Source organism: Rhineura floridana, chromosome 19, assembly GCF_030035675.1.
Source record: "Rhineura floridana isolate rRhiFlo1 chromosome 19, rRhiFlo1.hap2, whole genome shotgun sequence".
Classification (NCBI taxonomy): Eukaryota; Metazoa; Chordata; class Lepidosauria; order Squamata; family Rhineuridae; genus Rhineura; species Rhineura floridana.
In genome coordinates, this window is record NC_084498.1 from 9,347,957 (window position 1) to 9,374,905 (window position 26,949).

General features: G+C 42.5%; 1 long non-coding RNA gene across 1 annotated transcript in view; it reads left to right on the forward strand.

Annotated features, from left to right (window-relative positions):
* LOC133373267 (uncharacterized) overlaps window positions 1–23,382 on the forward strand; it is a 32,403-nt gene extending 9,021 nt beyond the window's left edge. Inside the window, exons 2-4 of the long non-coding RNA XR_009759636.1 lie at window positions 11,257–11,277; window positions 15,860–16,098; window positions 22,860–23,382. This is a non-coding gene — a long non-coding RNA (uncharacterized LOC133373267). The remainder of the gene's footprint in view (window positions 1–11,256; window positions 11,278–15,859; window positions 16,099–22,859) is intronic.
* Window positions 23,383–26,949: the final 3,567 nt, after the last annotated feature.

The following is a 26,949-nucleotide window of genomic DNA, read 5'->3' on the forward strand; positions in this document are numbered from 1 at the left end:
ATGTGCTGGGCTGGCCATCCCCAATGGCCCCCTGGCAGCACCTGCAGGGTCCTGGAGGCACCACAGCTCAGCTGGGGTGGTGGGATTCTGCTAGTGGAGCCCAGAAGCACTGGAAGCCTGCCAGTTCAGCTGGGGGGGGGAGGCGCTGCATCCAACTTCCCCCGAAACCAGCAGAAATATTTGTTGGATTGTGCCTTTATGGAGTAATCAGCAGTTCTTCAAAGTGTTTTTTGTGTGTGTGTGTTTATTAAAAGAAGACAAAAATAAGAGAGGAGGGGGAAAGGAGGGGGTAAATTACAAAAAAACCTCCCCAACCCTCCAGGGAATAGGTTGTGGGTGTGTAAAGGGCAAATTAGAACGTTGTTCAGCTCCAAGAATTTTGGAACACTTGGTACCCATTGCTGAATATATATGCTCACATATACACACCACCTGAAGGTGTATTTTGCAACATATTTCATGGAAATAACTAGTAAAGACTGGCTTAATGGTAGACAGGAGAGACAGGAGTCAAAGTGTGGATGTTGGGCCTCTTGCTGCTTAAGAAAACTCTCCTGCGGGAAATTGGAGGTGAACAAGAGAATTTTAACAACACAATGTCAAAAAGAAATGCACAGCACTCATTTTTATTACTGCTGGTGTTCTCTTTAATAATGTGAAAAGTGCTTTTTAATTCTTGTCTCATTAATAACCCAGTTTCCTCACAGAGGTAAAGATTTTGGTTAGGAGCCTGCACACAGTTGGGCACCTTAAATTCACTGCTTTTTTTTAAAGCAGCGTAATGTGGTGCCTTCTCTTACACCTAAGGATGGGGAAGAAATTCAGTTCAGTTCACATTTTAATTCAGATTAACCTAATTTGCACTTCCCCACAAACCAAAATGCAGTTCCTCCAAATTTTGCAATGCAGTACTCTAGTAAAAAAATGCATATGTAAACACATCATATTAGGACAAACCACTTGCAAAAAAATTTTCAGCAAAACTGCACACAAAATGTTCACTAAAATACAGATGATTTTTTTGAGGACTTAAAACAAAACAAAAGCAACAAACTGATGCAAGAAATGTGAGCTAAATTTAAGACTTGAAAAATAAAAAACTGAGAGAAACTGAAAAGAATAGATTCGTCTGTCCCTGGTAAAAGTCCAGTCCTAAGCAAGTTTACTTGGAAGCAAGCCCCACCATGTGCAATGTGAGGCCATATCTGCACTGTACATTTAAAGCACCATGGAACTATTTTAATAGTCATGGTTTGACCCAAAGTATCCTGGGAACTGTAGTTTGTTAAGGGGGCTGAGAATAGTTAAGAAGCCCCATTCCCCTCACAGAACATAAGAACATAAGGCTCTGAGAGTTGGAGGCCGGGCCTGGCAACCAAGAGGTCTTCTGTATCTTTAAAAGTTGTGAAGGGGGAAGGGAGAATTCCACCCTCTGGTTTTTCCCATTAGAGGGTTGCAAGAACACCTGCACTTGGCTGACTTTCTCTTCTCCTAAAGATACAGGATCAGTCTCAGGCCAAGAACCTGGCAACCCTAGTCAGCCTGCTGGATTAGGCCAATGGCCCATCTAGTCCAACATCGTGTTCTCACAGTGGCCAACCAGATGTCTATGGGAAACCCACAAGCAGGACCTGAGCACAAGAGTATTTTCTCCTCCTGTGGTTTCCAGCAACTGGTATTCGGAAGCATCCTGCCTCTGACTATGAAGGCGGAGCATAGCCATCACAGCTAGTAGCTAAAATTCCCAGGGTTCCCTGAGAAGAGGGACTGACAAACCGCTCTGGGAATTGTAGCTTTAAATGTATACTGTAGTGTGGATGTGACCTCACTCCTAAAAAAGTGTTCACAGGATTGCAGCCTAAATTAATTAACTGACTTTAAAAAAATCAGTAAGTGGAGTACCTTGCACATCTGTTAATCCAGCTCTGGACTAAGAGCTTTCAGCCATAAGCAAACAATTTGGCTCAGGAGAAAATAATGCCATTGCTGTGAGTTGTGTAGCAACCCTTCAGCATGTGTAACTTGAAAACATCAGGGTGGCTCTCTCGCTCTCTCTGCTGAATCTAGTAGAACAGCCAGGCAGAGGGACTGTTTGCAGTCTGGCTGGCTGTGCTTAATTAGGAAATAGGAAGCCCTTGAATCCAGTCGTCAGACATAAATAGGGGCTTTTGAATATAGCAGTTCAGCATCAAAGGAAAGAGTTCAATTGGTTGCTCCAGCTTGGAGGCTCCAGAATGGGGGTCTCAAATGAGCTGGAGGGCCAATTTTCCCTCCAAATGTTGGCTGCTGGTTTTTGTTGTCCCCTAGGGCCAGAGGTTGAGTGTGGGCCTTACTCGGCCCACTGTTAGGGCTACAACCAGGAGCTCCCCCCACACCCACTTCTGTACAGAGAACTACACTATGCCTACAGGGCCCCATCAGCACTATATGTTTAAAGCAGTATTATATACTACATTAAACAAGCATCCTGGGAACCGTAGTTTGCTAAGGGTGCTGAGAGTTGTTAGGAATCTCCCTGTTCTTGTCACAGAACTACAATTCCCAGAGTTGCCTTGGAAGACGGGCTGATTGTTAAACCACTGTGAGAACTGTAGCTCTGTGAGGGGAATGGGGAGTCTCCTAACAACTCTTAGCACCCTGAAAAAACTCCCAGAATTCTTTGGAGGAAGCTATAGCTGTTTAAAGTGGAATGATTTTGCTTTAAATGTATAATGGAAATTGGACCTAGGACTAGAAGTCGGAGTATCTCCTACACCTGTAAAGAGTTGCCAGGTACTAGAGTGACTCCACCTATCTCAGCGGGCTGTTGTGGAATTTTCTCCTTAATGGAGTCCTTGTCCAGGAACGACACTGAGGCAGGTTGAAGCTTACAGCTGTTTATTATACTTACAATTGTAAGGAGTCCCTGCTAGCATGTGCTATGGTGGAAGACTGCCTTCTTCCTCAAATTGAGGGCCTTTTATAGGTTTTTACAATGTACAGTTATGTGTCCCAAGGTACCCAATAAGGGGCTTTAACTGTTTCCCGCTCCCACCTGGCTCCATGATTCATCAGGTAATTCTCCATTAAGAGGAAGTATGAATGCACATACTCATCTTTTGTCCACCCCATCTTGTTGCAACATCTGTCCCCTTCCACCTTATCTACATACTAATAATATTCCCTCAGAGGTGGAATTTTCCACTTCCGGGCCATTGCCTTTCCTCACTAGGAAGGGCTCAAAAGGCTTTCTGTTCAAGGAGTGGCGGTGGTGAGGAGCTTGGCCTAGACTAGAAGTTCTAACCCAATGGGCCAGGACCCACCATGGGCCCTGGACCACTTTCAAGTGGACCTTAATGCCATAGCCTGCCCACTGCTGCCTCACTTGCCTGCCCCACCCCATAGCCATCTCATAGCCTTTGGGTTGAACTGATGCCAGGACCAGCAACTCCTTGGCATGCTGAGTGAAAGTGGCTGGGATGCAGAGAGATTCAGGGACGGCGAGAGGAAGGAAGGTGTCTCTCTGAGGGGAAAGGGATAGAGGAGGTGTTGAAGGAAATTAGCCAATGCGATAAAAGGATCATCATCATCATCATACTAGGAATAGAAAGGAGATAAAGAGAGGAAAGCTGTTAGAAGAAGAATGTAAAAGAATCAGGGAGGAGGAATAAAAGAAAGCTGGGATGGGGTTAGGGACAGGGCCGGATTAAGCTGAGGAGGGCCCCTAGGCTGATTGGTGTTTGGGCCCCCCTTCTCCTCTTAGCAGGGCTGGCTCCAGGCATGACAGGGCCCTTGGGCACCAGCGTGCCCTGGGCCCCTCCGCTCCCTTTCCGTGATCCGCAGAAACAGCCGCAGGAGGGATCGCAGGACAGGAGCTTCTGAGCCACCTGCTGTCCCGTCCCATCCCATCCCCCCTGCTTCACCTACCTTTCTGCTTTTTTGTGGCTGCGCGCACAGGTTTGCCATCAATCAAGATGGCAGCCGAGGTTTCCCTAAGGGGCTGAAGCCTCTGCCGCCATCTTGGTTGATGGCAGCAATGCACACGTGGCAGCAGAGGCTTCAGCCCCTTAGGGAAACCTCGGCCGCTATTTTGATTGATGGCAAACCACAAAAAAAAGTGGAGAAAAAGGTAAGTGAAGCGGGGGGATGGCGGGCGGTTTGGAAGCTCTTGTCCCGCGATACATGGCTCCTGTCCTGCTTCTGCGGATCGTGGAAGGAGAGCTAAGGGCCCCTTATGCATGGGCCCCCAAGAGCTCCAGGCCCCTAGGCTTCAGCCTACTAAGCCTAATGGATAATCCAACCCTGGTTAGGGATGAGCTAGAATTCCTTCCAATTTAGATTTGGTACCAATTATTCCATTAATTCACTTATTCTCTATCATTGCCTATTGGATTTTTATGTAGTGATTTTCTGTGGTTATTTTGGGGGGGGAAATTTAAAAAGAAAATCTGCCTCTAAAATGTCAACATTTCCTTTCAAAATATCAATATTTCCTTTAAAATTATTGATATATCCTTGAAAATTCAATCCGGCTTTCGGCCGGGGTTTGGTACAGAAACAGCCTTGTACAGCCTGGTACAGAGTGTAACTCTGTTGGTTCTCCTTGATCTCTCGGCGGCTTTTGATACCATCGACCATGGTATCCTTCTGGGGCAACTCGCGGATTTGGGAGTTGGAGGCACTGCTTGGCAGTGGCTGTGCTCCTATCTTGAGAATCGTCTCCAGAAGGTGATGCTTGGGGAACATTACTCGAGTCCCTGGATGCTCCAATATGGGGTCCCGCAGGGCTCAGTTCTGTCCCCCATGCTTTTTAATATCTATATGAAGCCGCTGGGTGAGGTCATCAGGAGTTTTGGAGTGCGTTTCCAGCAGTATGCTGATGATACGCAGCTCTATTTCTCTTTTTCATCTTCTTCAGGTGAGGCTGTTGCTGTACTGAACCGCTGCCTGGCCGCGATAATGGACTGGATGAGAGCTAACAAACTGAAACTCAATCCTGACAAGACTGAGATGCTGTTGGTTGGGGGGCCCTCTGCCCAGATGGATGATGTCAGACCTACCCTAGATGGGGTTACACTCCCCCTAAAGGAACAGGTCCGTAGTTTGGGGATCTTATTCGATCCGCTCCTGTCACTTGAGGCCCAGGTAGCCTCGGTGGCACGAAATGCGTTCTACCAGCTTCGGCTGGTGGCCCAACTACGACCCTATCTGGACAGGGAGAACCTAGCCTCAGTTATTCACGCTGTAGTAACCTCTAGATTGGATTACTGTAATGCTCTCTACGTAGGGTTACCTTTGAAAACGATTCGGAAACTTAAGAACATAAGAACATAAGAAGAGCCTGCTGGATCAGACCAGTGGCCCATCTAGTCCAGCATCCTGTTCTCACAGTGGCCAACCAGGTGCCTGGGGGAAGCCCGCAAGCAGGACCCGAGTGCAAGAACACTCTCCCCTCCTGAGGCTTCCGGCAACTGGTTTTCAGAAGCATGCTGCCTCTGACTAGGGTGGCAGAGCACAGCGATCATGGCTAGCAGCCATTGATAGCCCTGTCCTCCCTGAATTTGTCTAATCTTCTTTTAAAGCCGTCCAAGCTGGATCTTGTGGGAGCAAATTCCATAGTTTAACTATGCGCTGAGTAAAGAAGTACTTCCTTTTGTCTGTCCTGAATCTTCCAACATTCAGCTTCTTTGAATGTCCACGAGTTCTAGTATTATGAGAGAGGGAGAAGAACTTTTCTCTATCCACTTTCTCAATGCCATGCATAATTTTATACACTTCTATCATGTCTCCTCTGACCCGCCTTTTCTCTAAACTAAAAAGCCCCAAATGCTGCAACCTTTCCTTGTAAGGGAGTCGCTCCATCCCCTTGATCATTCTGGTTGCCCTCTTCTGAACCTTTTCCAACTCTATAATATCCTTTTTGAGATGAGGCAACCAGAACTGTACACAGTATTCCAAATGCGGCCGCACCATAGATTTATACAATGGCATTATGATATCGGCTGTTTTATTTTCAATACCTTTCCTAATTATCGCTAGCATGGAATTTGCCTTTTTCACAGCTGCCGCACACTGGGTCGACATTTTCATCGTGCTGTCCACTACAACCCGGAAGTCTCTCTCCTGGTCGGTCACCGCCAGTTCAGACCCCATGAGCGTATATGTGAAATTAAGATTTTTTGCTCCAATATGCATAATTTTACACTTGTTTATATTGAATTGCATTTGCCATTTTTCTGCCCATTCACTCAGTTTGGAGAGGTCTTTTTGGAGCTCTTCGCAATCCCTTTTTGTTTTAACAACCCTGAACAATTTAGTGTCATCAGCAAACTTGACCACTTCACTGCTCACTCCTAATTCTAGGTCATTAATGAACAAGTTGAAAAGTACAGGTCCCAATACCGATCCTTGAGGGACTCCACTTTCTACAGCCCTCCATTGGGAGAACTGTCCGTTTATTCCTACTCTCTGCTTTCTGCTTCTTAACCAATTTCTTATCCACAAGAGGACCTCTCCTCTTATTCCATGACTGCTAAGCTTCCTCAGAAGCCTTTGGTGAGGTACCTTGTCAAACGCTTTTTGAAAGTCTAAGTACACTATGTCCACTGGATCACCTCTATCTATATGCTTGTTGACACTCTCAAAGAATTCTAATAGGTTACTGAGACAGGACTTTCCCTTGCAGAAGCCATGCTGGCTCTGCTTCAGCAAGGCTTGTTCTTCTATGTGCTTAGTTAATCTAGCTTTAATAATACTTTCTACCAGTTTCCCAGGGACAGAAGTTAAGCTAACTGGCCTGTAATTTCCGGGATCCCCTCTGGATCCCTTTTTGAAGATTGGCGTTACATTTGCCACTTTCCAGTCCTCAGGCACGGAGGAGGACCCAAGGGACAAGTTACATATTTTAGTTAGCAGATCAGCAATTTCACATTTGAGTTCTTTGAGAACTCTCGGGTGGATGCCATCCGGGCCCAGTGATTTGTCAGTTTTTATATTGTCCATTAAGCTTAGAACTTCCTCTCTCATTACCACTATTTGTCTCAGTTCCTCAGAATCCCTTCCTGCAAATGTTAGTTCAGGTTCAAGGATCTGCCCTATATCTTCCACTGTGAAGACAGATGCAAAGAATTCATTTAGCTTCTCAGCTAGTGCAGAATGCCGCAGCCAGAGTTCTTACTGGGACGAAGAAATTTGACCATATAACACCTATTCTGGCCCAACTGCACTGGCTTCCAATATGTTTCCGGGCCAGATTCAAAGTGTTGGTTCTTACCTATAAAGCCCTTAATGGCACTGGACCGCAATATCTCATGGAACGCCTCTCTCGCTGTGTACCTACCCGTTCACTCCGCTCGACGTCCAAGGCCCTTCTCCGGGTCCCAACTCATAGAGAGGCCCGGAGAACAGTAACTAGATCTAGGGCCTTTTTGGTGGTGGCCCCCGAATTATGGAATGCCCTCCCAGATGAGATACGCCTGGCACCTTCTCTGTCATCTTTTCGGCGCCAGGTAAAAACCCACCTCTTCGCCCAGGCATTTTAAGCCTATTTTTATTTTATTTTATTTTATTTTTTATTTTATTTCTGTTTTAATATGTTTATAATTGTATGGCGCAATACTCACCTGCTTGTATTTTAAATATTGTGATTTTATCTTGTTGTACACCGCCCTGGGAGCTGTTAGCTATAGGGCGGTTTAGAAATGTAATTAATTAAATAAATAAATAAAATAAAATTATTGATATGAATATCAATATTTTTCAGAGGGGAAAAAAATATTGGTAAAAGCAGCAGATAGTGGACAAAGAACAAACGTGAATTGATGCCGGCCTGTGAAGCTTATGAAATGCTTTTGAAATGGCACTGACCAATGGATCCCATCCCTAGATGGGGTACAAGTTTAGTGTGAAAGAGAATGGGGGAAGAAATTACAGGAGATGGGTAACAATACTTTAAGAGGTATATGGGGAAAATATAAAAGAAAAAGCCTCAGGATTTAGGTAGAAAACGTCTCTGGATTTAGGCAGTAAATTCTTCCTGAAATGGAGAGACTGAGTCACAATACCTCCAGAGCAAATGTCTGTACTTAGCTTAAGAAAAGCTAAGCTATATAACTCCATGCCACAAGGAAAAATGCTCTGGTAAAGGATATAGCAATTTCCAAAAGTATATTAGATATCAGTAGAAAGTGATAACAGTAATTGCCAGTTGATGATGCCAAGTGGGCCCTGGGGGTAGAAAATTTGAGAACCTCTGGTGTAGACCAATTATAGCAGGGGTAGTCAACATGGTGCCCTCCTAAAGTTGATCCCATCAGCCTTAGAAAACATGGCCAATGCTCAGGGACAATGGGAGTTGTACTCCCAACAACATCTGAAGGGCACCATGTTGACTACCCGTGAATTATAGCCTTTCCTGGCTCTCGGTGTGTTCTGACTCTTGGCTGGATGATGATGATGATGATTTATAAGAATCGCACTGGCAGGAAAGAAGGCAGGTCATTTTGCAGCTTGAGGCAAAGGACAAGATGCTGCCTTCCCAAGGCATGTACAGAAGCCAACTGGAATGGCAATGGAATCTACCTTCCACACTAGCCACAGCGCAGAGCTTGGAAAAGTTACTTTTTTGAACTACAGCTCCCATCAGCCTAATCCAGTGGCCATGTTGCCTAGGGCTGATGGGAGTTGTAGTTCAAAAAAGTAACTTTTCCAAGCTAGGTCCCTAGCCTCCACTGCAACTAAAAACACTAGGCTAGCTTAGGGAGTGACGGGCAAGCTGCTTACAGCATGCATTTGGAGAAGGGCTGTAGCTCAGTGGTAGAGCATCGGCCTTGATGCAAAAGGTCCCAGGTTCAATCCCTAGCATCTCCAGTTAGGGCTGGGAGAGAACCCAGTCTGGAACCGTGGAGAGCCCTGCCAATGTAGACAATACTGACTGTGGTCTGACTCTGTATAAGGCAGCTTCCTGTATTTCTATGTATAGCTCTGACCTCCAACACTGCTGATCCTCCTGAGGTGGCTGCATTACTTTACTTAATGGTAAAGCTGGCCCTATCAACTGGGATCAATGATAAGCCTCTTCAGCAGTCTCTGGATGCCAGCAAATACCCAGCCATACCTAACCAGTTCAATTAACAGTGCAATCCTAAACATGTTTATTTGGAAGAAAGCTCCATTGAGTTCAATGGGACTTACTCTCAGGAAAGTGTGTATAGCACTGCCATTTCAGGCGAAGGGGCATAGAATCATAGAATAGTAGAGTTGGAAGGGGCCTATAAGGTCATTGAGTCCAAGCCGCTACTCAATGCAGGAATCTAACTTAAAGCATACCCAACAAGTGGCTGTCCAGCTGCCTCTTGAATGCCTCCAGTGTTTGTATATCAGCTTAGTGGTATATCATCTGCTTTGCATGCACAAGGTCCCAGGTTCAATACCTGGTATCTACAGGTCTACATATATCTACAGATATCATGGAGCGCTGCTGCTAGTCAGTGCAGACAATACTGAGCTAGATGGACCAATGGACGGAGATAAGTTAGCTTCCTATGTGATGCAGTCAGTGATGCAGACTTGTAAAAAAATAATTAATCTTTCAATTTATGAAACTACCTTTTTAAAAATGTACAAAAGCTGCCAGGTGATTATTTGTTTTCACCATAGGCGACCTGGTGAGTGGCAATTTACAAGCCTGTGTCAATTCTTGGCTACTGTGGAGAAAAATCTTTAGATTTTTCAATATATCTCTAGCATGATGTGCAAGATACTGGAATATGTCAAAGTAGTTTCTGGCATGTTGCTTCTTTCACTTGTTTTTCTTTGAGCAGCCAGAGCAGAGGAGTTTCCTTCCCACTGTGATTTTTTCCCCTTTGCTTGTCACAAAACTAAGTAGGCTAGAAAAACAGAAGTCGGAAGCACAGGCTGTGTGTGTGATGAATCAGATAGTATAAACAGAATGGCAAAGAGAGAGCAAAAGCATTTTCAGAATCTTGGATCTCCTCTAATTTGTTTCTGTGGCAGCATTTTAAAGGGCTATTGATGATTCTTATTAATTAATTAATTAGATTAGATTAGATTATTATTAAGAATTTGGAACCTGCTTTATACTGAAAGACCCCTTGTCTGAAATGCTGGAAGGCCGCTGCAAATCAATGTAGTAATTACTGAGCCTAGATGGACCAATAGTTTGACTCATTATGAGACTGCTTCTTATGTTCCTACTCTGACTGGCAGGTGTCTTTTCCTAGTCCTGCTTCCTGAGATCTTTTAAACTACAGATGCCAGGGATTGAATCCAGGACTTTTTACGTGAAAAGAATGTCCTCTACTATTGACCTCTGGACCCTTTCCTGAGTTATGAGTCCTGCCCCCTGCCTTTCACATCAGATTCTAACAGGCAGAGTGGGATGGAGATATGCATGTACAGTAGGCAGAATGTTTCAGCAAATCAAAAGAGGAATGAGATTGAATTTACTTCACACATGCAAATGTAGCACTCAGTAATTGCATCATCACAATATGAATTACTTGTATGTGTGAAACAGGCCCAAACCCCACAGACTTTCTCAGGCCCACCCCACAGACAAGGCTTTTGCATCTCCTGACTAGGGATGAGTGAAAAATTCAATTCCGTTTGCATTTAAAGGCAAATTTATCAAATTCTAACTTTTTGAAACAATATAAAAACCAAAACACAGGCTTCCTTTGTAATTCGCACTTATCGAAATTTTGTGCTATTTATTTGGTCTCCAACCAAGCAATGTTTATAAAAATGCATATAGTAGGGGAATGTGAACATAAAAATGAATATATTGGTGAAACATACAAAAATGCATTATATTAGGAGAAAATGCTTGCAAAAATGTGTACATTAGTCAAAACTGCCTACAAAAATGTGTTCATTGGGAGAAATTTGCACTAAAATGCGAAAGAATTTTCATGAGGATTTAAAAAAAGAAAATCACAAATTGTTGCAGAAATGTGGAGAACCAAATTTAAGACTGGAAAAATGAGAACAAGAGAAAAATGAAATGGACAGATCCTTCCATCCCTATGGATGCTACCCTCAGATTAAGATATGAGAGAGAGAGAGAGAGAGAGAGAAAGAAGCACTCTTGTGGGGTACTGAACAACAGCAGGGGCCCTGTTTTGCTTCTGGACTCACTCTTAGCATTCTTAGCGTAATTATTAAGCCATACTTGGGTGGGGTCAAATAGAGCATATCTACAAGGCCTGAGGTTCCTGCCAAGAAACATTAATTGGCTTTTTCCTCTCTTTTTGACAGACCTGCTCGACCTGCAGAAAGGTATATTGTCACGAGTTGTTTCTCTCCCTTCCTCCCCTACTCTCTGATTTGTAACAATCACCCCCAAAATGTTGCAAAAACAGCAGAGTCTCTGATTGACAGGCCCAGGCCTGGGTGACCTCAAATTAGGTTGCTGTTGTCCTTGAATGATGATCTCAAGTTAGGTCGCTTGAATTCTAGAGGGATGCAGCTGAAACTCTCTCTGTTTGTGTCAGGAAGATAATTTTTTGACCAGTTTGCTTTTGAAATGTTGAATTGGACTTGTGAGAGCTTGGTGGTGTCTTATGCTCACAAAAAGGGTACTGTCTTTGTGGGCTCTCAGTGAAAGCCCAGAAGATCCCAGGAAAATAGAAGTTTGCACAGCTGCAGTTATAAGCAAATATATACTTTTAGCTGGTCTGCGTGGATGGCTTTGGATAGTTGTGCTAAGACCTTCCAAATGTGTTTACCTCTCTTACTTGGGATGAAGGAAAAATTTGATTCAAAATTTGCACTTTCTGAAACAATATGGGAACCAAAGGGAAGCCATCCTTCAAAATTTGCACTCCTCTGAATTTTGCAATGCAGTTCTCCAGCCACCTAAGACAAATAATTTGTACAAAAATGCATATACTATATACTAACAATGCATGTTAGTGAAGATAACATTAAAATGCAATATATTGGGGGAAATTGCCTTGCAAAAATATATGTATTAGACAAAATTGCATATGCAACTATGTATATTAGGAAAAATTCTCAACAAAATGCTAATGAATTTTCATGAGGATTTTTTTTAAATTGCAACCTGATGTGAAAATTCAGTTTCTCTTAATTTTTCATTTTTCCAGATTTAAATTCAGTTTTCCATATTTCGACATCATTTTGTGAATTTTTTGTGCAACTCCCCATGAAAATTCATATTTTAGTGTGAATTTCTCTTAATGTTTGTATGTAATTGTATTTATTTATTTATTTAAAATATTTCTACCCCGACCTTCTACTCTACAATAGGGCACTCAGGATGGCTCACAATAAAATAGTACACGGGCACAATAAGGCAGCAGGGAACTTTACATACTCCTCCCTTAGGGGAGGGAGTGTTATAGATTATTTTTTATGTAATTATGCATGTGCTCCCTATGTAAAGAATTTTGTTGTGGGAACTCAATTGGCGAGCGGATCATCAGCCATTGTGCATGGAACTGGCAGACTTCCAAGAAGCCTGAAAAGGTCTGGGTTATGAACCTCCCTATATTCTCCAAGGGAGGCGAAGTCTGAGGTGGGTTCCTGAGATCCAGTTAAAAGTAGAGGAGGCTATCTTTAACAAAGAGTTGCTGTCCCTCAGAAATAGATTTATGGGAACAGAGATCGATGATCCACTATCAGTTTACTCAGATATTGTGCAACAAGTGGGTAGTCTCTGCTCAAATAATTTGCCTTATAAGCCAAACACCCGATCTATGAAGTGGTTTGATGCAGATTGTAGACAGGCAAGATGAGATCTCCATGTGACACACAGGCATGCTAGTCTTAATGCTACCTCCCCAATGAGGAAAGCATGGATTGAGAAGCGACGTTGCTATAGGAAGCTGCTGAAACATAAACAAGCTGCCTTTTATGCTTTAATGTGGTCAGAAATTGAAAAGGCTGCAACATCCAAAGACTCTAAAAAGTTTTGGAACCTGGTGGCTTCCAAGCTCAAGGAGAAGAAATACGGCCTGGATGATTTAATCCTCCCTAAATCCTGGGAGAACCATTTTAATCAACTTTTTAATTTCAATTCTGATTTAATTTTAATGAGAACATTTCCACCCATTCAAATTCCTGATATTAAAGATACCCCTGCTTGGCCCCCAGTAACTACTTCTGAGGTGAAAAGTCTAATATCTCTCCTGCACAGACAGAAAGCCCCTGGGGAAGATATGCTTCCCCCTGAGATGTTTCTTGATAATCCAAATTGGTGGGCTCCAGTATTAGTAATACTCTTTACTTATGTAAATACCTCTGGCAGACTGCCCCAGGGATGGGACCAAAGTATTGTGGTCCCAATTTTTTAAAAAGGAGATAAATCTCTCCCAGCCAACTATCGTCCAGTCAGTCTTTTGGACGTATCCTCTAAACTATATGCACATTATTTATTGGATAAGATTGAAACCTGGGTAGACAGCAACAATATTATTGGGGATGAACAAGCTGGCTTCCATCATGGGAAGTCAACTATAGATCAATGCTTTGTTCTAAACCATTTGAGAGAAAAATACACAGCAGCCCCTAGGAAATATCTCTTTGCAGCCTTTGTTGATCTGATGTCTGCTTTTGACAGGATAAATAGAGAGATTCTTTGGAGAAAATTATGGAGACTTGGAATGGATGAACGTCTTCTGATTTTGATAAGGAACCTCTATACAGATACCAAGCTTCGAGTCAGGGTAGTAGAGAAGGTCAGCTGTCAGGGGTAATTGCCTCAACTAAAGAAGTGAGACAAGGTTGCTTATTACCGCCCCTGCTGTTTAATATATATGTGAATGACATCATAGATCAATTAGCTGATAAATCCAACTTTCCAGTAGCTCTCGGTTCACGGAAACTAAACCAGACCCAGATTGGTATGAGGAGATTATTGAAAATGTTTGGGGACATATGTGTGAAAGAACAGCTAAGTGTGAACTATGCCAAGACCAAAGTTATGGTTTTTGGCAAACACCCAGTTAAACACAAATGGTTTCTAGATGGTCCTCTACTAGAACGGACCTACAGATTTAATTATCTGGGGATTCTGCTTTGCATATAATGGTTCATGGAATAATCACTGGCAGGCCAATAAGTTAAAAGCTCAAAGCTCAATACAGTCTGTGTTGAAATTTGCAAAAGTCATGGGAGGGAGCCTTGTTATACCAGCCTTAAGAGTTTTTACTGCCAAGGTCATCCCACAGATGATATACGGGGCAGAACTCGGGGGTATTCCTGAACCAGACCAACTGAAATCTGTCCAAAACAGTTTTATCGTATTGTATTGGGTTTTCCATCAGGAACTCCTGCAGCCTATCTTCGAGCAGAAGTGGGCGCAATGCCAATTTTATTTTTTATTCTTAGGACCATCTTTTATTACCTTTTAAAACTGAACTACTCTTCAAATGAACTGGTCAAATTGTGTATAACAGAGCAGCTACATTTACCCATTCAAAATACTTGGCTAGCTAATGGCAAATTATTGCTACAGAAATATGGCCTTAATCTAGAGTCACTTATTGCTGCAGGAATCCCGTCCAGCCGATGTAATATCAAAAGGCATCTCCAATATTTCTTTGCAAAGAAGGATATGGATGCTATTAGTTCATCTAGATTCTCCATTACCTTTCCCCTTATTAAAGAGCATCATGAGGAAGAGAAATATCTGTCTGAATTAAATCCACCTTTTCTCCGCAAGGCATATACTGCATTGTGCTTTCAGACAATGAAAACCAACTTCCTTGAAGGAAGATACAAGAGAATTCCTAGAGATCAGCACATCTGTATTTGCAGTAGTCATAAGGTAGAGGATACCATCCACTATATGTTACATTGTAAACTGTACGAGACACTAAGGAAGAAATACTTGGAGAAATTTCTAGTGGCAATTTCCTCCTCCTCTAGTGATACAGAGAAGATCAAATATTTGTTGACCATCCCAGATAGATCTGTAATGTTCAGCCAAATTTGCCATGAGAGCTGCTCAGATTAGACAAGTTTGCCTCGCGATCTGAGTTTTACTTTCAAATATTGCTACAATGTTATAATTTTTATAATTTTTGTTACAGTTTTAGATACCACTGTTAAAGTTTTTAGATACTGCCTCTGTATATTAGTATTTTATCTGGCTAAAACTTGTATTTGGTTGCCTGTAATAAACTGATGATGATAAAATAGTAAATAAAAACACAAAAAAAATTAAAAAATTATATTCATAAAATACTGTTGATAAATATAGGGGAGTGATATTAAAAGGAACTAAGGAGGTAAAACTAAAAAGGAGGGGGAAATAAAATCTTGCCTAATATACACATTTTTGCAAAGCAATTTCCCTTGATATAATGCATTTTGATGTTATTTTCACCAATATATGCAATTTTATGCAGACTTTACCCCAGTATATATATTTTTGTATGTGTTACTTGGCTGGAGAACTGCATTGCGTAATTCGGAGAAGTGAGAATTTTAAAAGATGGTTATGTTTGATTAATGTATTGTTCGGAAAACATCAATATAAAAAGCATAAAATACTACTCAGCACAATAAAATTTCAGCAGATTTAAGCAAAACAGAATTCCTGCAATGAACAGACTGATTCATGAGCTTTTGTATCCCCAAAAGCCAGGAGCAGTGATATGGGTCAGGAAGTTTTACAGTTCCAGTTCATAACTAACAACAAATGAATGTGAAACTGCAAATAAATATTAGCCAAGCTTGGCTTTTTCAAAGTTTTTAGCTTTGTTTACTAAATACAAATAAAATAAACATTTTAAATTAGATTACTCTCTGGGGCATCAGAAAATTACCCGACTGAAACTGAAAAATTCCCAGTAGAAATGATTACCCTCTGTAAATCACCATAATTTTCCAGTGCAAAATTTACCAGAGAATCCACATCCCAGGCCAGGAGGAACAAATACATCTTCACTTGACATTGGAAAGACATCAGTGAAGGGGACAGCCATACTTCCAAGAGAATGGAGTTCTACAACTGGGGTGCCATATCAGAGAAGGCCCAGGACTATGTCACTGCAGAGAGAACCAGGACCATCAATGGAACCACCACCGAGGGCTCCAGTACAGATTTTACTGTGTTTTTGAACATACAAGGTACCTTTTAATTATAAACAAAACAATCATAAGAACAATAAAATAATCTTTAAAAACCAATTATATATTTTCAAAGATGCACGGTTAGAAAATAGTTTAGTCTTCTCCTTCCAGGTATGATAGAAATGTAAGAAGCTGCCTTATATCACGTTAGACTATTGGTCCATCTAGCTGAGCATTTTCCACCATGACTGGCAGTGGTGCTTGGAACTGAACAGCAGGCAGGTGAGGTCTGTCCACAACTAAATGAGGATGGGGGCAACACTAGAATTAACTGGGTCTGCCTGTCATTGGCTCTGGTTCCACCTATTGGTGACCTCTCTGCCTTCTGCCCTACCAGTACCAATGATCACCAGCCACCACTGATAAATGGTACCATTATTTCTAGCAGTCTGGAACTTGGGAAGCTGCCTTATACTGAGTCAGATCTTTGGTCCATTTTCTGTACTGACTGGCAGCAGCTCTCCAGGGTTTCAGACAAGGGTCTTTCTCAGGCCTTCCTGGAGGTGCCTGGGATTGACCTTCTGCATGCCAAGCAGATGCTGTACCACTGAGCCACAGCCCTTCCCTGCAGTGGCGGCTGGAGCTAATGGGAGTTGTATCTGGCACTAGCTGGGACTGATGGGAATTGCAGTACAAAGGGCACCAGGAGGGCACCAGGTTGGAGAAGACTGAAGTTGATAAAGCAGCAACAACAGATGTACAAAATGTAGCTCTTGGTTCTGGTCTCATCTTATTCTCTCGTTTTTTTCAAAGATAGCAGACAATTGGGATAATTATGCATGAACAAGGCACTTTGCTCTACCTTGTCTGCCACAAAATTACAAGGAGGGAGGTAACATTATGCAAGCTGTGCAAACTGCTAACAGATCGTTACAAATTTTCATGTTAAATGTTGGCCCCAGCGGGGACAGCTGGGATGTGCTAAGACAAGAGAAGATATTTAATTTGGATTGCTTTCCCCTTCTGGAAACATCTGAGAGAGTACCAGCTCCAACTCACCTGGTTGCTAGAGGCTGCTGTGCTCTCCAGAACCACCTGAAAGGAATGGAGAAAGGCTTTATTATGTACTGATTTTCCTCCTAGCATCAGAAGAATGGGAGTGAGAGTTGGATTTTTCAGGGCTAGTTGTCATAAGAAGAGCCTGCTGGATTAGGCCAATGGCCCATTTAGTCCAGCATCATGTTCTGACAGTGGTCAACTAGATGCAACAAAAGGCTAGAGATGGGGAACCTGTGGTCCTTTAGATAGGCAGAGGGGGATTTGATTAAATGCATTTAAAAGCACAACTGCCTAACTGCACTTCCTGAAACAATATGCAAATTGAAACAGAAATTGAAATTGTTGTCCAGCCAAGTAATCTGTACAAAAATGTGTATACAAGGGTAAGGTTTGCATAAAAATGAATATATTGGTGAAAATACATTCAGAAGCGCAATATATTAGGGGAAATTGTTTTGCAAAAATTTGTATGTTAGGCAAACATGTACAAACATTTTGTGCTTTAGGAGGATTATGCACTAAAATGCTGATGATTTTTCATGAGGACTAAAAGAAAAATATTCACAAGCTGATGTAGAAATGTGGGAAACTAAATTTAGGATTGGAAAAATGAGAAATTGAGATAAACCGAAATGGACAGATGTAACCATCCCTACTTTCAGATAATTCTGGACTACAACTCCTGTCATCCCAGACCGTTGGCCATGCTTGTTGGAGCTGATGGAACTTTTAGTCCAGCAGCATCTGAAAGACCACCGGTTTCCCTTCCTAGCTCAACTGACACAGGTCTCAGTTCACCTGGCATTTTCATACCCTCCCAAGATTTTAAGGATAGAAACAGAAACACATCAACACCACTATTCTCGTACCAAGGATCATTGTCCAAGGTGCTCTACATACGCTGTTGAACAGCATTCCCTAAACTGGGGCCCTCCTGATGCTTTGGATTACAGCACTGTCTGGGGCTGGTGGAAGTTGTAGACCAATACATCTGGAGGGCACCAGGTTGGGGAAGTTTCATCCAAGAGTGTTTAAATCCTTCCCCTCATTTAAAAAGAAAAAACCAAGTGAATGGCAAAACTACTCCATGGATTACAGGGTAAGTGTCTTTGTGATATTATGGGAATTAACCAATCAGTACCATCTACAGTCAGCTTCTACTGCAAACCTGTAGAATCCAGAGCTTGTTTTCCCCCAGAGCTTGATTCTAGAGAGGAAAAGGCATGACTGGATTGCATTTTTAGTGGATATATATTGCAGTGGAGTGCAGAAATAACTGCTCTGTAAAGACTAGCAGTTGAAAGAATAAAGGAAAGGTTTATTACTACAAAGAGGACACGACTTGTACTCAGGGAGCCATTACTAACTGAAAACAAAGACAAGAAGAGGAGGGAAGGGAGGGGAGGAGCAAAGCCTTCAAAAACAACAAACACTTTAGAGCAGGAATCAGCAGAGGGAAGAATATATTGCCTTTCTGTCTGTCACTCCCCACTGGTTCAGGTCACTTGTAACATGCATTGGTGCAGTACTCCCAACAGGACAGAACACAGCAAAGGCACATCTGACCCAGCACCATTGCTCTGTGAAAGTTATGTTTGTCTTTCTCCCAAGTCTTGTTTAAAAACATTCTTGGGTTGCTCATAAGGAAAACCCTGCTGAATCAAACCAGAGGTGCTTCCAGTTGAGAGCCTTCGGGCTTAGGGCGGTATATAAATTAAATAAATAAATAAATAAATAAATAAAATACCTCTATGGAGTGGAGGCTGCATACAGATGCACTGCCCCACCAACTCAGTCTACCCTCAGCAAGTCCCCACCTGTCTGCCTTCTTACTTACAGTCAGTCAGGGGAAGCTCTGCCTGCCACTGGCTCTGACTCTGTTTGCTGTTGGCCTCCCTGCCTCCCCACCTCCATCACCGCTGCCATCATGTTTCATGGTAGTTGTGGTGCCCCTTACAGACTCAAACAATCTTTGCTTTCTAAACAAACGTTAAGCTTTCATTGGATAAGTACTTGCAAAGTTTGCTCAGTCTGTGGCCACACTCTACTAGGGATAGAAAGATCTGTCAATTTCACTTCTCTCCGTTTCTCATTTTTCCAATCTTAAATTCAGTTCTTCACATTTCTGCAGCAATTTGCATTTTTAAAATCCTCATGAAAATTCTAGTTAGTGCGAATTTTTAGTGCGAATTTTGCCTAATAAAAACATTTTTGCAGGCAATTTTGGCTAATGTACACATTTTTGCAAGCAATTTCTTGTCACATAATGCATCTTTGTATGTTATTTTCACTCATATATTCATTTTAATGCACATTTCCCCCTAACGTGCATTTTTGTAGGCTTTGGCTGGCAAACTACATTGCAAAATTTGAGTAAGGGTGAATTTCAAATAATGGCTGTGTTTCAGTTCTCATATTATTGTGGAAAGTACAAGTTTGATAGATTCGGCTTAAAATGTGCACTAAATTGAATTCCTTACCCATCCCTACTCTCTACTCAAGCAAGAAGAAGAACAGTGGGCCTTAACTCCTTCCTGGTTCCTCCCAGGAAGTGCAACTCACTCAGGCTGTATCTGGTGGTTCTTTCATATTGTTACATCCCCTACCAGTCCCAATGGGGTTACCATCATTTTGTCATTTCAAAAAGAGTATATTTGGCTTCGATAAGTGAAAAGTAAGAGTATGCTGTCGCACCATCTCAAAAAGAGTACATGTACTCTTAAAAGAGTACGGTTGGTAACCCTAGCACCAGCCACTGCTGCCTATATGCTACCTTCAGGATCACAGGCCACATCCCTATACCAGCTGAATACCAGGAGGACAACAATGGGAGAGGGCTGCTGCACTCATGTCCTGCTTGTGGGTTTCCCAGAGGCATCTGGTTAGTCACTTGGGAAACATGATCTTGGACTAGATAATCCTTATTCTGACCCAGCGGGGGTCTTATATTCTTCACCATGGCCAACTAGAATCATCTGAGCTCACAAGCGGGACATGAAGACAATCACCTTACCGCTAGCACTGTTGTCCCCAGCAACTGGTATTTAGCTGCATACTCCCTCTGAATATGGGGGTTCCACATCACCATAATAGCTAAGCGCCATTGATTGACCTCTCCTTGACAATAACCCCTAGAATCTGGTGGCAGTGGATTCCATAAACCAATGGTCACCAGCCTTTTTGGGCCAGTGAGCACATTTGTATATATGGAAATTGTTTTTACATATGGAATTGTTTTTCATTGTTGTTTTTACTGTGAAATCACCTTGAGATATCTTATGTGGAGTGCTTCATAAATGGAACCAATAAAGAAATATCTGGAATTCTGTGGAAGTGCTATGGGCGCCAGTCACAAAATGGCCACCATGGGGTGTGTGGCAAAACACAAAATGGCTGGCACATCTCAGAGAGCAGAAAAAGAGAATGGACCAGAAAATGATCAGCCCCCATCAATGGGGGGAAGGGCACTTACATCAGCCACTGCCGTGCTGACTCACAAAGAGAAGCTCCTTGCATCTTTCCTCTATTTAGAATGGGAGGGAGGATGCACATCCAATTCTGAAATCCAATTAAATGTGGGCATGTTTAAGCAATGTCTCATGTACTGTGGATTTTTGGGGGAATATTTACCAAGACTGGTGCATTTTGGGGGGGTACAAAATGAGGTGCTGGTACTCTTATCTTGATAAAAGTGTCATGGTTGCCAGCACAAAATAGCTACCAGGGGCAGCAAAAAAGAGGTAGCAGCACTCTGTACCAGTGAGTTACCATCTCACACAAAAAAAGCACTGACCGGGACCTTTTGCACGCACCACAGGACATACTGGTGGGCACAATGCTGGTGAGCCCTGCAGCATAAACTAACTGCATGCTGTTTGAAGGAGGGCTTTCTTTTTCCCTTTTCCTGGCTTTCCCCAAATTTGCCAACATCTTTCTTGAGTGCTTAGATCTGAACCTTCGTATTCCAAGCACAATGACAGAATTTCATATGGGCATTGCAGCTGCTCATCCCCATCATTCTGAAGGGTGGGTTGGGTTCAAATCCATGTGAAGAACAAACATGGGATTTGAAAACAAAATCTTTCTCTTTCCTAGATCTTTAATCCCTTTCCCAGACTTTCAGTGCCCACCTGAAGGGGGTATATTTTTCTTAACTCCCCCCTCCCTCCACAAGTGGGTGGAAACAATTCAGTTCAATTTAACAAAGCAAACGTGTTTCCCCTTTCTCTAGAAACAAGCAGGGCTTGCTCTTCATCACTCATCACCCATTTCTCAGTGGTGGCCATCGTGTGGCAGTCAAGCTGTGGCAGTAACAATACAGGCCCAGCTGAGAATATGAAAACACGCCATTTGTTGATCCTGCATTGCTAAGTAATACTACCGGCTGCCTGAATGAATTGCTAGAACTGGCAGCAACAGAAGTCTCCAAAGCTCTCTGAACAGCGGCTGTTTGTCAGATTTCTTCTTTGCCTCTCTCTGCCCCCCCTCCACTTCCAACCCCCACAGTCACACTCCTGCCTATGCCAGAAAACTTGTGGAGAGAAACTTCAGTTTTCTTCTGAAATTCTTGCTCAGCTGGCAAAGCTCATAGAGATGTAGCTTGATGAAAGCTGGGGAATTCTCCCGGCAACCATTTGTCAAGCATTTCACACACAGCTTTAATTGCAGCTACCACTGCTCCCAGTTGGTGTGGGTGACTAAGCCTTTCATTAGCAGTAAATGGGACGGATCGTTTAAGATACGGCCACTTCTGCCGTGCTAACCTCTTGGCCAAATGAATAACCCATATGTAGGACTGCATAGTATTGCAAATAAAGAGGGTTCAAGGGGAAGGTAAACCAAATTTGTTTGCTTACCTCTCCCCTCCTCATTCCTTTTTCCTTTTGTGTTATGTCTTCTAGGCTGTATGCCTGCAGGCAGGGACTACAAGGGGGAGGGCTGTAGCTCAATGGTAGAGAATGCAGAAGATCCCAGGTTCAATCTCTGGCATCTCTGGAGAAAGCTGGGAGAAAACCCAGTCTGAAATCCTGGAGAGCTGCTGCCAGTCAGTGTGGACAATACTGAGCTAGATGGACCAATGGCCTGACTTGGTATAAGGTAGCTTCCTATCTCTTGCTTAAAAAAAATGTACAGTTGCCTTATTGATGGTAGTGATGATTAATCCTAGCATCCATAAGAACACTTTAGAGTAAATTAAGACAAACAACCATTTAAGTAATTTTCAGAGGGGGTAGCCGTGTTACAAGAGTCTTGTAGCAACTTAAGAGTGTGGAGGTGATGGGGAGGCATGCGTAGTGTGGAGGTGATCTAACACATTTATTATGGCACAAGCTTTCATGGATTACAGTCCACTTTATCAGATCTCAGATATGTTTTAAATTGGATCCATTCAAATGAGTCATTATAATGGAGGAACAGGCACACCCCTGCCCACACAGTACTCCAAAGTGATGCCCACTGCCCATAAAACTCCTATGGATTATTGGCTGGGCCCAGTGGGTGGGGAAACCTTAAGGAAAGGGGTGGTACCTGTGGCATTTCGTTCAGAAAGAGGGAGAGAGCTGTCAGTGTCATGGAGCACGAACTAGACCCCTCTCACCTTGAATTAGGTAATGGGATTTTAATTTAGGCATGAAGGAGGGAATGGAAGTGTAAATTCCTTTTAGTGACTTTATGTATTTGCATTATGTATTTCTATATATCTTGTATTTTATTTTATTTAGTGCTTTACGGGATTTTTATTTTTCCTTTTCCTTTAGGGCTTTGTCTGTGGGAACTCTTGTTCTTGCTACCTTGGACTTCTCTGCGAGCAACTCCTGCACTGGTGCCTCATTGGACACGTGGAACTTTGGGAATTATTATATTCTGAATATCCATGTTATATTTTGTTGGGGACATTGCTGCATTTTTGTTGCTATATTTGCTACCTGATTTAAACTTGCAAAATATTACAAATTGCAATTGTGTTTTCATTATTCATTTATAAAATAACCCCATAGAACCCACAAGAGAGAGAAAAATACATAATGTCAGACATGTGTGCTGATGCGCAAGGTGGCACAACTGGGGTGTAATTAAGTGTGTGTGCGCAGACGTGCATACAGGGCTGCGGGGGGCTGGTGCCAGCCTTGATCATCATCATCCTGTCAGGCATTCTGTGTTTAAGCCTCTATTGTGATACTCATCTTTTAAGGGGGTGGAGTAGGACTTGTCCCTCTTACTGTATTGCTTGATGAGAATTTTAATAATTTTATATTGTACCATTTCTTTTCTTTTTTTAATTTGGCTTTTAATGTATTGTACTGTTTGTATCTTGTAATAAAGCTGCTTTGAAACATTTTTAAAGTGACTAACAAATGCAATATATAATTATACCAGGTTGTATCTGATGCTAGTCCAACTCAAAGTGGACTCATTGAAGTTAATAAATGTGACTGACTTAGGTTCATCAATTTCAATAGGTCTACTCTGAGCAGGACTTACTTGGATACAACCCATTAATAATAATAGGTTGTATTCATAGAATCATAGAATAGTTGAGTTGGAAGGGGCCTATAAGGCCATCAAATCCAACCCTCTGCTCAATGCAGGAATCCAAATTAAAGCATGCCCAGCAGTTGGCTATCCAGCTGTCTCTTGAATGCCTCCAGTGTTGGAGAGCCCACCATCTCCCTAGGTAATTGGTTCCATTGTGATAACGCTCTAACTGTTAGGGAGTTTTTCATGATGTTCAGTCAAAATCTGGCTTCCTGTAATTGGAGCCCATTATTCCACATCCTGCACTCTGGGATGATTGAGAAGAGATCCTGGCCCTCCTCTGTGTGGCAACCTTTCAAGTATTTGAAGAGTGCTATCATATCTCCCCTCAGTCATCTCTAGGCTAAACATGCCCAGTTCTTTCAGTTTCTCCTCAGAGGGCTTTGTTTCCAGTCCTCTGATAATCCTTGTTGCCCTTCCCTGAACCTGTTCCAGTTTGTCTGCATCCTTCTTAAAGTGTGGTATCACTGGATAAAGTACTCAAGATGAGGCCTAACCTGTGACAGATAGAGGGGAACTAGTACTTCATGCGATTTGGACACTATACTTCTGTTAATGCAGCCTAAAATAACATTAGCCTTTATTGCACCCACATTGCACTGTTGGCTCATATTCAGCTTCTAATCAACATGTAGTGTCACTGAGCCAAGTATCCCCCATCTTTTAACTGTGCATTTGGTTTCCTTTGCCTAGGTGCAGACCTGTGCATTTATCTCTGTTAAATTTCATTCTGTTGTTTTCAGCCCAATGCTCCAGCCTATCAAGATCACTTTGAATTTTGTTTCTGTCCTCCATGGTATTAGGTATCCCTCCCAATTTTGTATATAACCTGCAGTTTTTTTGATAAGCATTCACTGCACATCCTCATCCAAGTCATTAGTAAAAATGTTGAAGAGCCCTGGGCCTAGGAACGAGCTCTGTGGTACCCTGCTTGTTACCACCACCCAGTTTGATAAGGAACCCTTGATAAGCACTCTTTGATTATGATTCTGTAGACAACTGTGAATGTACCTGATAGTTGTTCCATCCAGCCCATATTTAGCTAGCTTGCTAATCAGAATATAATGGGGCATTTGGTCAAAGCTTTGCTGAAGTCGATATATATTATGTCCACAGCATTTCCACAGTCAACCAGGGAAGTTACCCAATAAAAAAATGAGATCAGATCGGTCCAACAGGATTTGTTCTTGATAAAGCCATGTTGGAATCACTGTGGGCTTATCCACACGGGAACATAACTTTTTACTAAAGACACTGTTTTTACCTCCGTTTGCTATTTGATTATCCACAGTAAGGGCTCAATGCCAGCTGCAAAGATGCTGTTTTCTATTCACACTGAGGGGAAGGATCAATCATGCGGTTTCCTAATGACCACGCCCTCTAATTTAAAATTCCACTCCCTCTGGTGACTTGGCAGTGCTCAGTTTGTTCTATCGTAAGTTTCATTTAAAAAAACCTGGAAGTGTGATTATTTGTATTTTCACTGGTACAATACAGCTGAAATACAAATATTTGAGCAGTGTTATACTTTTGTTCACAAGTTAGGCGGGAAAAGAAAATAAAGGCACCGTTTGCAGCAACATGAAAAAGGCCAGCAGAAAGAGGAGAGCAGTCGGAAGTTGCTTGTCAACCTACAGGAAATGAACAAAGGGAGGAGGAGGGAGTGGGCGTGGAGAAGGAAATGATTTTCCTTCTCTTTTTGTATTATCAGAGGATTGGGTTAGTATGGATTTACAGGGGGAAACTGTGTGATAGCTTCTGTTTGCCAGTAACGTAATGTGAACCATGCAAATTTAAAGGAGATGTGAGTAGCGCCAAACACACACCAAACCACCATGTAGATGAGTCCTGTGTTGTTTTCAGGGTGCTTGCAGACTGACTGCTTTATAATCTGCTCCAGAATTTTCTCAGGGATTGATGTCAGGCTAACTGGTCTGTAGTTCCCAAGTTCCTCCTTTTTGCCAGGAGGGTCATAGACCCTCTTTTGAGAGAAGACTGAGCCAAAGTTCTGAGCACTTCTGCCTTTTCTTTGTCATCTGTTATCACTTTGTCATCCCCATTGAGTAGCTGTACCACCATTTCTTTTATCTGTCTTTTACTATGGATGTACGTAAAGAAAGCTTTTTTGTTGCTTTTAGCATCTCTCACTAACCTCAGCTCATTCTCAGCTTTAGCCTTCCTGACATGATCCTTGCAATTCTGTGCTACCTTTCTGTATGCTTCCTTCGTGGCCTGGCCTTCCTTCCATGTCCTATGTGTGTCCTATTTTGTTTTCAGGCCATCTCTAAGCTTTCTGTGAAGCCACATTGGCTTCTTTGGCTATCTTCCCCTTTGATGGAATTGTTTGCCTTTAGAATTTCCTTTTTTAGAAACTCCCACCCATCTTGCACTCATTTTCTCATTAGGGTTGCTTCCCATGGAACCTAAGTTACATTGTTTTGAGTTTATTTAAAGTGACTTTCCTGAAGTCCAGGGTACGCGTATGGTTACTCAATCCTAATCGTATTCAGGGTAGTCCTATTGAAGTTAATGGATATGACTAACTTAAGTCAATTAATTTCAATGGGTCTACTCTGAGTAGGACTTAGTTGAATACAACTAATTCAGTATGATTATGGAGGTGCAGAGCAGTGGTAAGGTGTTGTAAGACAGAACTGTGCATGCCCTGTGGCTGTGCCCCCTAAGCTACCCTTATGCCCTCAGGTGCAGTGGAGTACACTGATCTGTCACCAATTGTGAAGTCAGATTCAAAGGCTAGTCTGGTCGGCTTCTGTGTGTAGGACAAGACGAGGGGGCGCCGCCCTGTCCTTTGCCTTAGGCAGCATAATGTCTTGGACTGGCCCTGTAGGAATTGCAGGGACCCTTACACAGGGCAAGATTTGGCCCTTTCCACTTATAATTGTGACCCTTCAAGTGCTTTTGCTGATCCATTGTTGCATTCTGCATTCAAGCCAAAATCTCTTTACAGTAGCAGACTTAAAATCACAGCAAACAAGGTCAGTCATAATAATAATTCACTGAGGTTATTGTGTGTGGGCTGCCTGCTGGCTCTTTGACATTTATAAATCTGCCAAACTTTTCGGTACTGCTCCCTGCATACAAATCACCCGAGTTAATTTGTGCAAGGCACTTCATTTCTGCTGAAAGGGGGGGGGGAGGGCACCATGGCCTGTGCTTTGACCCAACTTCAATAAATGTCACTGAGCAGACTTGCACTGGCAACTAGGCCCTTTTTAAACAGCATAGGAAATGACCACCAAACTTCCTTGGGGTGGGTAGGTGAAATATAGGACAGGCGGTATGTTGGACCTG